Source organism: Pteropus vampyrus, unplaced genomic scaffold (assembly GCF_000151845.1).
Source record: "Pteropus vampyrus isolate Shadow unplaced genomic scaffold, Pvam_2.0 Scaffold4, whole genome shotgun sequence".
Taxonomy (NCBI): domain Eukaryota; kingdom Metazoa; phylum Chordata; class Mammalia; order Chiroptera; family Pteropodidae; genus Pteropus; species Pteropus vampyrus.
In genome coordinates, this window is record NW_011888785.1 from 1,425,064 (window position 1) to 1,435,741 (window position 10,678).

At 35.1% G+C, this 10,678-nt stretch overlaps 1 pseudogene; it reads left to right on the top strand.

Moving 5' to 3' along the window:
- Positions 1-356: 356 nt before the first annotated feature.
- LOC111743402 lies at positions 357-475 on the top strand (annotated as a pseudogene).
- The last annotated feature ends 10,203 nt before the right edge of the window (positions 476-10,678 follow it).

Genomic DNA, 10,678 nt, shown 5'->3' on the forward strand with positions numbered 1-10,678 from the left:
CTTAGGAGGTGTAGAAATGTACTCGAATGTGGTTATTATAGCTGACTAGATTATCACAGTTTATCCCTGTCTTCACCTATAATACCATCAGATGACTCTCAAGTCAATACAGCTAAATCTACTTTACCATTTAAACCAAAAGTTGAATTGTCCATTGGACATTTGTATACCTGACCAATATTGATTGTTTGTTCCATATCCAAAAGTAAACACATTAACTCCTCCTCCCACCTTTTCTATCTCACATTTAATATTCTTTCAACATACTTTATTGTTGTTGGCTACAAGATACTTATAACTGTCCATCTAATATCCATTTCTCCTTGTTTAACAACCCAACACTCAATGTATTCAGAGTCTATGGCCACGCCACCCTGAACAAGCCCGATCCTGTCTGATCTCAGAAGCTAAGCAGGGTCGGGCCTGGTTAATATTTGGATGGGAGACCACCTAGGAAGACCAGGTGCTGTAGGCGTGAAAAATAAAAAATAAGGGGTAGTAAGCTGACAAGGTTCTTGCAATCTGTGAGGTCAACCAAGGGTTAACTCACCTAAAAAAAAAAAAAAGTGTATTCAGAATGGAAAGTGTTCAGATAAAATACAACACATCCCAGCCACCCTTGCCATTAGGTTTGACCATGCTACTAAGTTCTGGCCAAAGAGATATATGTAGCTGTTAAGTGGAAATTCTGTGGGCATTTTAAAAGGGAGAGAAAAGACTGGGCTGTGCTCATCTTGGCACTTTCGCTTCCCGCTCCCTGCCTGATATATAGAAATGATAGTTGAACTCTAGTAACCACTTTGGACAATGCAAATTCTACTGAGGAAGAAAAACAGATTGAAAGAGTCTGGGGTCTCTGCTAACACTGTGTTGCTAACCATCTAAGCCTAGAACACTTATCATCACACTTATCTCATCTAAGAGAGAAACAAACTGCTTCTTATTTTAACCACTATTATTTCTGGTAAATGTTACTGGCAATATAAGGCAATTTCTTACTAATACAGTACACAAACAAAGTCCCCAAGAGTCCTCTAGAATTTCTCTCTCCTTTGTAATTCACCCTAGTAGCCAATTAATCACCAAGTCCTGTCAGTTTAATTTCTTAAACTGATTTCAAAATTTTTGCTTTCTCACCATCCTCACTTTCATTGCTTTAGTTCAAACAGTCCTCATCTGTCACCATACCATTGCAGCAGACTCTAACTCGTCCGCTTTCAGCCTCAGTACCCTAAGGTATATCATCCACGCCACCGCCAGAGTCTTCTCTCTGAAATGACTGATTATAATCCTCTCTTCTCCCCCTCAAGTTCAGATACCTTCACTGACGAATTTCCAATCAGGTAATATATATCTATATTTTTTAGTATGCCAAAAGATAGGAATCCTGAGTATTGGCCTTATCTGTGGTCTTATGCTTTAAAAATATCAAAACACTGAATATCCTTTCTGGGCCTTGTTAATGAGTTTATTTTGGGGAATGCCTATTCATAGACTGTTGGCTATAAAACTCTCATTCATCAATTAGAAATGTGCTCAGATTTCTCTTTGAAGATTTCAAGACTCTCTTACCTGCTACATACAATCTCTACTCTGTAAAATTCATTGTACACAATTCTATTGTTCTAAATAACACTGTATCATTATTATTTATTTATATGCTTGTTTCCTTTACAAGACTATGGACAACCAACCTAAGGACAAAAAGAATGTATTACTCCTTTTTGTTCCTCCAGTTTCCATCTCAGCATCTGAGGAATAGTTATATGGGTCACTCAGGAAGTATCTGAGGAATTTGGATTGTAGTGTGGTTCCTCTCTGAGATACTGTTAGTTAACAAACCCCCAAGAGATGATAGCATCGTGGATCATCCTAACTGAAGACAAAATCATTCAAGATTATTATCTACATTAGGTGACCATTAGAGTTATCTTGTGCTGAGCTGCTGTTTTGGTTGAGCTGGTCAGAGAGGGCAAGGGTCTTGAAAAGTTAGAAGAAAAACAGTTGGTAGCATAATGATATAAAGACCATTTTGGTACTATGAATGATAGCTAGCAACGTTGACTCACCTTTGTGAGGTAACAGAATAATTTGATTATGAAGTAATATTTTACTGAAATTCTTCTCTATCAAGTTTCATTATAGACAATTTATCATTCAGTCCTATAGTCATAGACTTATTTCCTCTCCATGTCATTTAGTTGTGGTTATCTTATCATTCAGTCCCAGGCAATAGATAATATTTATTTCTATTTTTTTTAATTCAGCAAATTTAGCTACTCCTAGTACTTAACATGCTTAAAAGTCTTAGATACTTAGAAAATACTTAAAACAAGCTTAGAAACTGCTTTGAAATAGTTACTGTTTTCTTCTCAGACATATTTTTGTTATTAATTTAAGAGAAGTAAGGTAGTTTAAGTATATTTGATAAAATCTTTGGCATTTGATCTTCAGAATGCAGTGATTAATAGAGAATCAATCATTTTCTGCTAACTTTATCTTTAGAATTGAGTATTTGATTTCCCCCATGCTAATCTATGACAATCACTACCGGATTGGCCCAATTTTCTAACACCCATTATTTTCACAATACCGTGAATGTCCTCTATGTACGCTGAATCAGAAAACCAAAAATTTCAATTTGGAAGCTTACTCAATAAATTACCATGTTGACTGATTTACTCATTATACTGCTATTGCAGGAACCACTGCTGTGACGAAACTCTGATATAGGTTAAAGTCAATTAAAATATAATTTCTTTTACCTTTAAGAACTCAAAAATGTATTTTTATTGTAAATAAAATAGATTTTTAAAAGTTCTGTAGAGATATGCCTTTAAAATCTATAATAGAATTTTTTCCTTTCTGTCTCAATAATTGGTTTTAATAGAACTAAAAATTAATGGTAGAGAAAAAAAATACAGTCTTACTCTTCAAGGAAAATGAAATGTAAGTATATTAGTGGGAGGATTAAGGGCTATTGGAACCTGCCATGGCAGTTCCCCAAGCTGAATGTTAAGTAACTTTTCCAGAGTCATAGCGATAGGACTCCTTTCTATGTGAGCTGGATCTGGAGACTCCACATTAAACACTTTTTGCTGTAGTATCTCCAGTGGACATTATACTGACTCTTAACAAAGCAAGTTCACTTCAATTCAAAAATGATTCAAGAAAATTTATTGAAAACTTACTATGATCTAGGCCCAAGGTGCCTGACTCTACAGAGCTCACATTTGAATCGGGGGAAACAATGGACAATTAACATAATAAATAAAAGGTTATCCAATGTTTTAGAAGATTGATAGCACTATGGGAAAAAACAAAAACAGAAAGAAGAGCAGGAGTAAGGGAAACTGGAATATTTGGGAATGGATTGTTTCTAAATTGTTTCATATTCATTAACTTATACCCACCCCAATGAGAAATAACTTTATCAACTAAGGAACAGTGCTTGTATATGTTTACATGGATAATATAAAATGAAGTATCACAGTCTTTATTAATTTCCATAGTTACTTAGTTTACATGGATAATATAAAATGAAGTATCACAGTCTTTATTAATTTCCATAGTTACTTAGGCTAGCATCTTGTTTCTACCCCTTCAATGAAGTAGTGGCATGTATTATAATATACTTAGATTTTAAAAATCACGGTCAGCATCCTCTGATCTCTTAAATGATTTTTTGTTTAAAACAAAATTTTTACACTAAGGTATATTTTTCTGCTATAAAGTTTTATAAGTTTGACAATGCTTAATGTCATGTAGCCATCATGTCAGTATCATATAGGTATGCCTCCTCCTGGAGCCCAGCAAGCAGTCAGCAGGAACCATGTCCTGTTAATACAGGGGTCCCCAGTGCTGGGGCTGCAGACCAGTACTAGTTCGCTGCCTGTTAGGAACCAGGTCACACAGCAGGGAGTAAGCAGCAAGCGAGCAAAGCTCTATCTGTATTTGCAGCTGCTCCCCAGCACTAGCATCACCGCCTCAGCTCCACCTCAGATCATCAGGCATTAGATTCCCATAGGAGCGCTGGTCCCTGGTGCCAAAAAGGTTGGGGACCACTGTTTAATGCATGGCCTCCTCTGGGTTCTTGAGCCTGACAGTTTTCAGACTAGAACTTACAACATGGGTTCTCCTAGTTCTCAGGTCTTGGTCTCAGGCTTGACCTACTCTTTGGCTAACCTGAGTCTTCAGCATGCTGACTTCAGGTCTTTGAACTTCTCGGCCTCATAAGTACAGGCAAATATAATTGTGTATACCTATATATTTAAAAAGATATGATTTATTATAAGGAAATATGATTCTATCTTCTGATTTTACATATTTGTAAATTCTTCTATATCTATTTATTTGCTATTTTTTTCCCTTGGTGAGATGTTTCTTTAAATCTTTTATTAAATTATTTGCTTATTGTTGAGTTTTAAGAGTTCGCATATTTTAGATACCAGTCCTTTATAAATTGCAAACATTTTTAATATCATATTATACATACAGTTTTACATCTTTATTTTCATAGCATATTTAAAAAAAAAAAAAACAATAGATAACCTCCTAGTTTCCAGTTTTGTAATAGTTTGGAGCAGCCAAGAAAGTTTGGAGCAGACAAGAAGTGATAGCACTATGATCTCAGGAGACCTGTTGACAATAATTTTCTGAAGGTAATTTTTTCCAAGTTTGAGAGTTCTGGTCCAAGGTCCAAATGATGCAGCTGCTCAGCCTTTTGGTGGTTTGCTCAACATTTTTGCAATGTTCCTGTCCCACCAAGTGCCAAGTGCCTAGGAAAGAAATAATTCTAGATCAAGCAAAATCAGGTACCATAGTAGGAGGAGGAAGTTATTGTCCATTGGACCTGGACGAAGAGAAAGAGGCCTTTTCTGCTGATTCAGGATAATGGTATATTTGGGTGTTGCTGATAAAACATAGAGAGGTCTTTGGATAATGGTGAAAATCAAGGAAATGGGTCAGAAAACTTCAGGGGGTGGGGGAACATAGAGCTTTAGAGTCTCCCTTTAACCCTTAAATAAATTTTAACCTTTTTCTATTCTTAAGAAATAAATGAGATAAGAGTAATTAAGGGAGCCTCAAAACTAATATAAAGAAACACACCTCCAACAATATAATACATTTCCATTCTCTGCCTGCAGAAAGAATAAGAGCTGTAACTGACCCTCACACACACTCTGACAGGCTAATCAGTTAGATATATAATAGTCTCAGGGTATAGGGCCTAGACCTGATACTGCCACCCTAAATGAAGGCAGTCACTCTTCCCTCTCAATCCCCTTATAGCTTTTATATTTAGATTATCAGAAACAAGATGGAATGCAAAGTATCTTTGCTCAGTAATTACTTTTACTTCTCATCCTCTAGAACTCATGCGGTGATAACTACCAAAGCCTCCCTACTCCATCTGAGGACACAAGAACATCATTCCTGAGGTGTTAGAGAATCTGTAACACAGCTGAAAATGAGGTAGCTCTCAAGCCCCGTTCTTTACTTTTCCCCGATGAGATGCAAACCAACTCCGTGACACCAGCCACTGCCATTATTTAGAAACAGGTTTTCTAACTTAGAGCTGAGGGTGCATGGACAGCAATGACATCTTTTCATGTCATTTGTGGCTTATGTTTTTCTTTGTTGGTGCATAAGGTAGAAGAGAGGCTCTCTACTTTGTAACTAAAAACTGTTGCAAAAAATTCAGTATTGTGAAGTATATCTAGAGAAAATTGAAAATCATGCAACATAAACAGTTAGAATGCCAAAGACTGAATTGACAACCTAAAATCCTCATTAATATGCCCCCAAATGCAGCCGAGTTACCCAGCTCTAATGACACACATGTAACTTCCTAGTCAGCACACTCATGGTGTGAGAGTTTTCCCGAAGTATTCAAGTCCAAGTGGAGGAACATGGAGTCCTCAGCAAACTTTCTGAGATCTGGATGCTATCCCATTAAGATTTCAACTTATCTGGCCCACTCTGTGAATACCATTCACCAACTCTTCTTAAATTAAATGTTAAAGTTTCCTTAGCACAGAACTTATTGTGGTGAACAGAAAGAAGAAAATACAAATATATGAGATTCAGAAACTAATTTTCAGACCTCCAAACAGGTCTCTGATTCCCAGGAAAATAGCAACTATCTCCACACCTGGACACCATTAAGTATCATGTCATTATTTACGCCAAGATGGGACCTGAGCTGAACTCAGACATTCAAGATTTAGGAGCCACCTGGGACAACAATTCTAAAAAAGGTTAATTCTGGAAATTTTGTTCCATAAGTTTATGCCACTATCTTTTCACATAAGGAAGGAAAAGGAAAAAAACACACTTCCGTAGCCACTGCTTAACCAACAAAACCTTCAACTCAATAGGAGGAGGAAGTAAATTCTACCATCGTCTTTAATAATGAAGTCTTTAATAAAATGAAAAGAAAACTAAATTCAGTATTGTGAAGTATATCTAGAGAAAATTGAAAATCATGCAACATAAACAGTTAGAATGCCAAAGACTGAATTGACAACCTAAAATCCTCATTAATATGCCCCCAAATGCAGCTGAGTTACCCAGCTCTAATTAGGCCATGGTAGGCATGGAAAATTCTAGTTAAATAGCACCTCCAATGGGCTCATCAGGAGCATTGTCCTTCATAGGTGTTTTAAGTTTACTAATGACTTTTGCCTGTGAAAAAAAAACAAAACAAAAGAATATACGTAGATAAGTATCTACCTTCCAGTTTCCCTCCCATATTCGCTGTATGATGATCTTCTCAATTGGGGAAAAAAATGATTCCCTCCAGAGAAATATCAGAATCTTGAAGGAAAGCAAATATAGCCTGTTCAATAAAGTATATTCAAATTAAACTGTTGTAATTTTGGAAACAACAACTTTTGCTCTTTTTGAAAACAGATAATAAAGCTAAAAAAAAAAAAACATGCCATATCCCCTTCATAAGGGGATACATCAAAATCTGGAAAAACATGATATTTTTATATAATAATAATAATGCAAACAAGGGCTTAAAAAGTTTTCAAATAATTTACTGCAAGTTGCGACTATTTTTAAAAGGCATTTATTTTTTAAACTAATGTAACTGACAAACAAGACAAGAAAATTCACCTTTTTACAGTCACATATACCTATGACCCATATTTTTGTATCTGTGCACAGCCACCAAATTAGTCCCCATCTCATTCTATATGTTTACAAAATTATCTTTTAAAGCAGTAGTTTATTGAGAACCTGAAACACCTACAAAGATGCAAAGCCCTGGGCCCCAACCTGAGAAATTCCTATTGTTCTAGGTATGTTATATGATTCTAAGATAGTTTACAGGGAATCATATAGTATAATAAATATTCCATTAATGGATGAAAATCTGTTCTATTAAGGAAAACTAGATGATCATGCCAAAGTCTCTGAAGACTTTTCCCCAAAAAATTCCAAAATAGTTTTGGGCAATGACATCAGCACTCCAATTAGTACATGGTCTCTCTTGTTAATAGCCTTCAAAGGCAAAATTTGATTAAATCTATGAATTATTACAAGTTCATCTTTCTAAGAAATCCACAGTGTTGCCACTTACATTCCAGTCTAGTCTAGCATATGCTATTTCTGGCAAGGCTGCTGGTTGCCTCGTTACTCTCTGCCAGGAAACTTCTGGACCTGGCTTGTCATTTCTACATGAACTGTTGTCTGTGATTTTACCACCTGCCCTCTGTCCAGCCTTCTTCCTCAACAGAAATGATGGGTTACGACCCCATCCTCTACCCCTCCCTGATTTGGCATTTCCAAGCTAGTATTAGAATTAGACTACTATGAGCAATGGCTACCATCCATTGAAAAATGAGCATGGGAGCAGCTAAATAACAATCTGTAAGTATACACTATCTTCCTAAGTATAGCACTTTGCCTGGAAGTATAAAAAGAGAAAGTAGTTCTAATGGTTTTGTCAGTTAAGTGTTTGCATTAGATGTAGAAAAGACTTTTGACAGTGAATTAAAAAACACTGAATGTGTAATAGTTTTCTCTGGAAGTCTCTAGGATGGTTACATAAAATTCTGCTAGAAGTCAGAGAGATCAAGTAGAGTTTTTGAGAGTTATGTTTTCTTCTGCTTATTTCCCATTTCCAGCTGGAACAATTCTCTCCACCTGGACTTCTTTTGCTTATCCATAAAAGGCAAAACACCTTTGGGTTCCTTATATGAGAATTAGGAAATGGGGTGTGTGTAGGGGTGAAGCATCATAGTTTCTTAACATTAAAATTTTATTAGACATCCCCATTGATCTTCAGGATTAAAAACAGTGCAGTGCACATGCTAAAATAAAAACTGTGCTGCATTTAAATTGGAAAAAAGTTTTTCCTTCTAAATGTACATTTTTAGGACATGTAATTTATCATTTATCATTTAAATTATAGTATTACTTAATTTAACAAAGTTAAAATCTGAAACTAATTTTTAATTATTCCCTCTAAAAATATTGTCAATGACTTCTAAAAATATTTGTGCATTTCATTTACACAGAAAATCAGCATGTTTGTTTATTTCTAGGTGTGTTTTAAAATCAACTTTAGTATATTAAAAAAGGTTACATAAACTTATCCCATTCCTTATAAGTAGCTTATAAAGCTTTTATATTTCTAGAGTTTTACAGCTAAGAACACATCTTGAATTATTCCTAGCATCCTTTCTGCTAACTAACATAATCCTGATAATCATTTTTATAATGATATATATCATGTTTAAGAGCCACTTCCAGAGCATTGATTCCTAGTTAGGGCAATCCAGCTCCTAAATCCTTGGGTTTAGATTAAAGTAAATCAGACATAAATAGCATACTGTTAATTCTGAAACATTTTAAAATAAATCACTACACAGACAGTAAATACATTCTAAGAACATCAAGCAGTTAAATTTAAATTTTAGAACAATAGCTATTCAATATTTTAAAATGTAAGTGTCACCATAGGGATCTCCAGATTATCAGATAATTAACCGAGTATTATTATGTGGATTTTGAAGTGTGCATGATTGCCGTTTTCAGTTTAATTATAGAGTGTTCGTTCTATTTCAAGAGGACAAATGGACAAAGATATGTTCATAAAATTGACATTATAAAACTTAGTTAAAAGTAAAATGGTATCTCTAGTCAGGACTTAATAATAACAATGGTATTTATAATAAAAGCAATAATGATAATAGTGTACCATTATTATAATCATCTATGTTCTTAATGGTGGTAGATTTTATTAAATTAGTTCCCACATATAATGCATGCCATGCAGAACATATTTTATTTAAGCTCTTAATAAATAACTGATGCCTACTCCATCCTTCTTAAAGTACTTTTTAATCTTGTTTTCTAGAATACCATAGCTTCCTGTTTTCTTTTCCTTAGATTTCTGGCTACTTCATTGTAGTCATTGCTTCCTCTGCCAATTCATGAAATAGTGGAGATTCTCTGGGTTCTTCCTATCCAGGGCCACCTTCTCTCATTGGATATTTCATTTGTTTCTAAGTCTTCACTGCCATCGATATGACTCCCAAATCAAAGTTCCCACCTGGAAATGTGGGTCTGACTACCCAACACTCCATTCATCTATTTACTTGAATATTCATAGCAACTCAAACTCTACATGTACCAAACCAGCCAATCCTGTACTTCCATTTGCAGTGATCAAAGCAGTGACATAGGCATTATGTTAAATTCTTTCTTTTCCTTCACCCTACACATCAAAAATTGCCAAAATACATTGATTCTGACTCCTAAACATGAGCATCCATTTCACCTTTCCATTCTCAAAGATGCTCTCCTAGTCCAGGAAACCAGCCTGTCTTCCCATGGTTTTCATAGTATCCTTGTAAAGGAGTTCCGTGTATCCAATATAATCTCTCAAAATTATACCACAATCCCAGCAAACGCTAAATGGAAATATCATTCTGTCACTTGTGTCCACTTTAACCATTTTTGGATAGAGTCCTAAGGTCTAATGGCCTTCATGATCTCACCCCTGCTTACTTCTCTAGCCTTGAGTGTCATCCTGTTCTCCATTTATTCTTAATTTAAATTTTTTTCAAGCTTTCTTGAGATATAATTGACATATAAACATAATGATTTGGTACATATATAGCAAAATGATTACATAATAAGTTTAGTCAACACATGAATCACCTCACGTAACTATAATTTCTATTGTGGTGGGAATGTTTAAGATCTACTCTCTTAGCAACTTTCAATTATATAATACCATATTATTAACTATAGTCACCATGCTATATATACAGTCCCCAGAACTTATTTATCTTATAACTGAAAGTTTGTACTATGATCAATATTTCCCCACCCCTGGTAACCACTATTCTACTCTCTGTTGCTGTGAGTTTGGCTTTTTTTTTTTTTTTTTAATATTCCACATATAAGTGAGCTTACACAGTATTCGTCTTTGTTTGACTTATTTCACTTAGGGCGATGCTCTTCAATGTCCATTCATGGCTTGATTGTTCATTTCTTTCTAGCATTTATAATATTCCATTGTCCACATGTACTGCAGTTTATGTATCCATTCCTACTGAAGGACATCTTGGCTGCCTCTAAGTTTTGAAAATTATGAATAAAGCTGCTACAAAAATCCATGTGCAGGCTTTTGTGTAGACATAAGTTTTCATCTCTT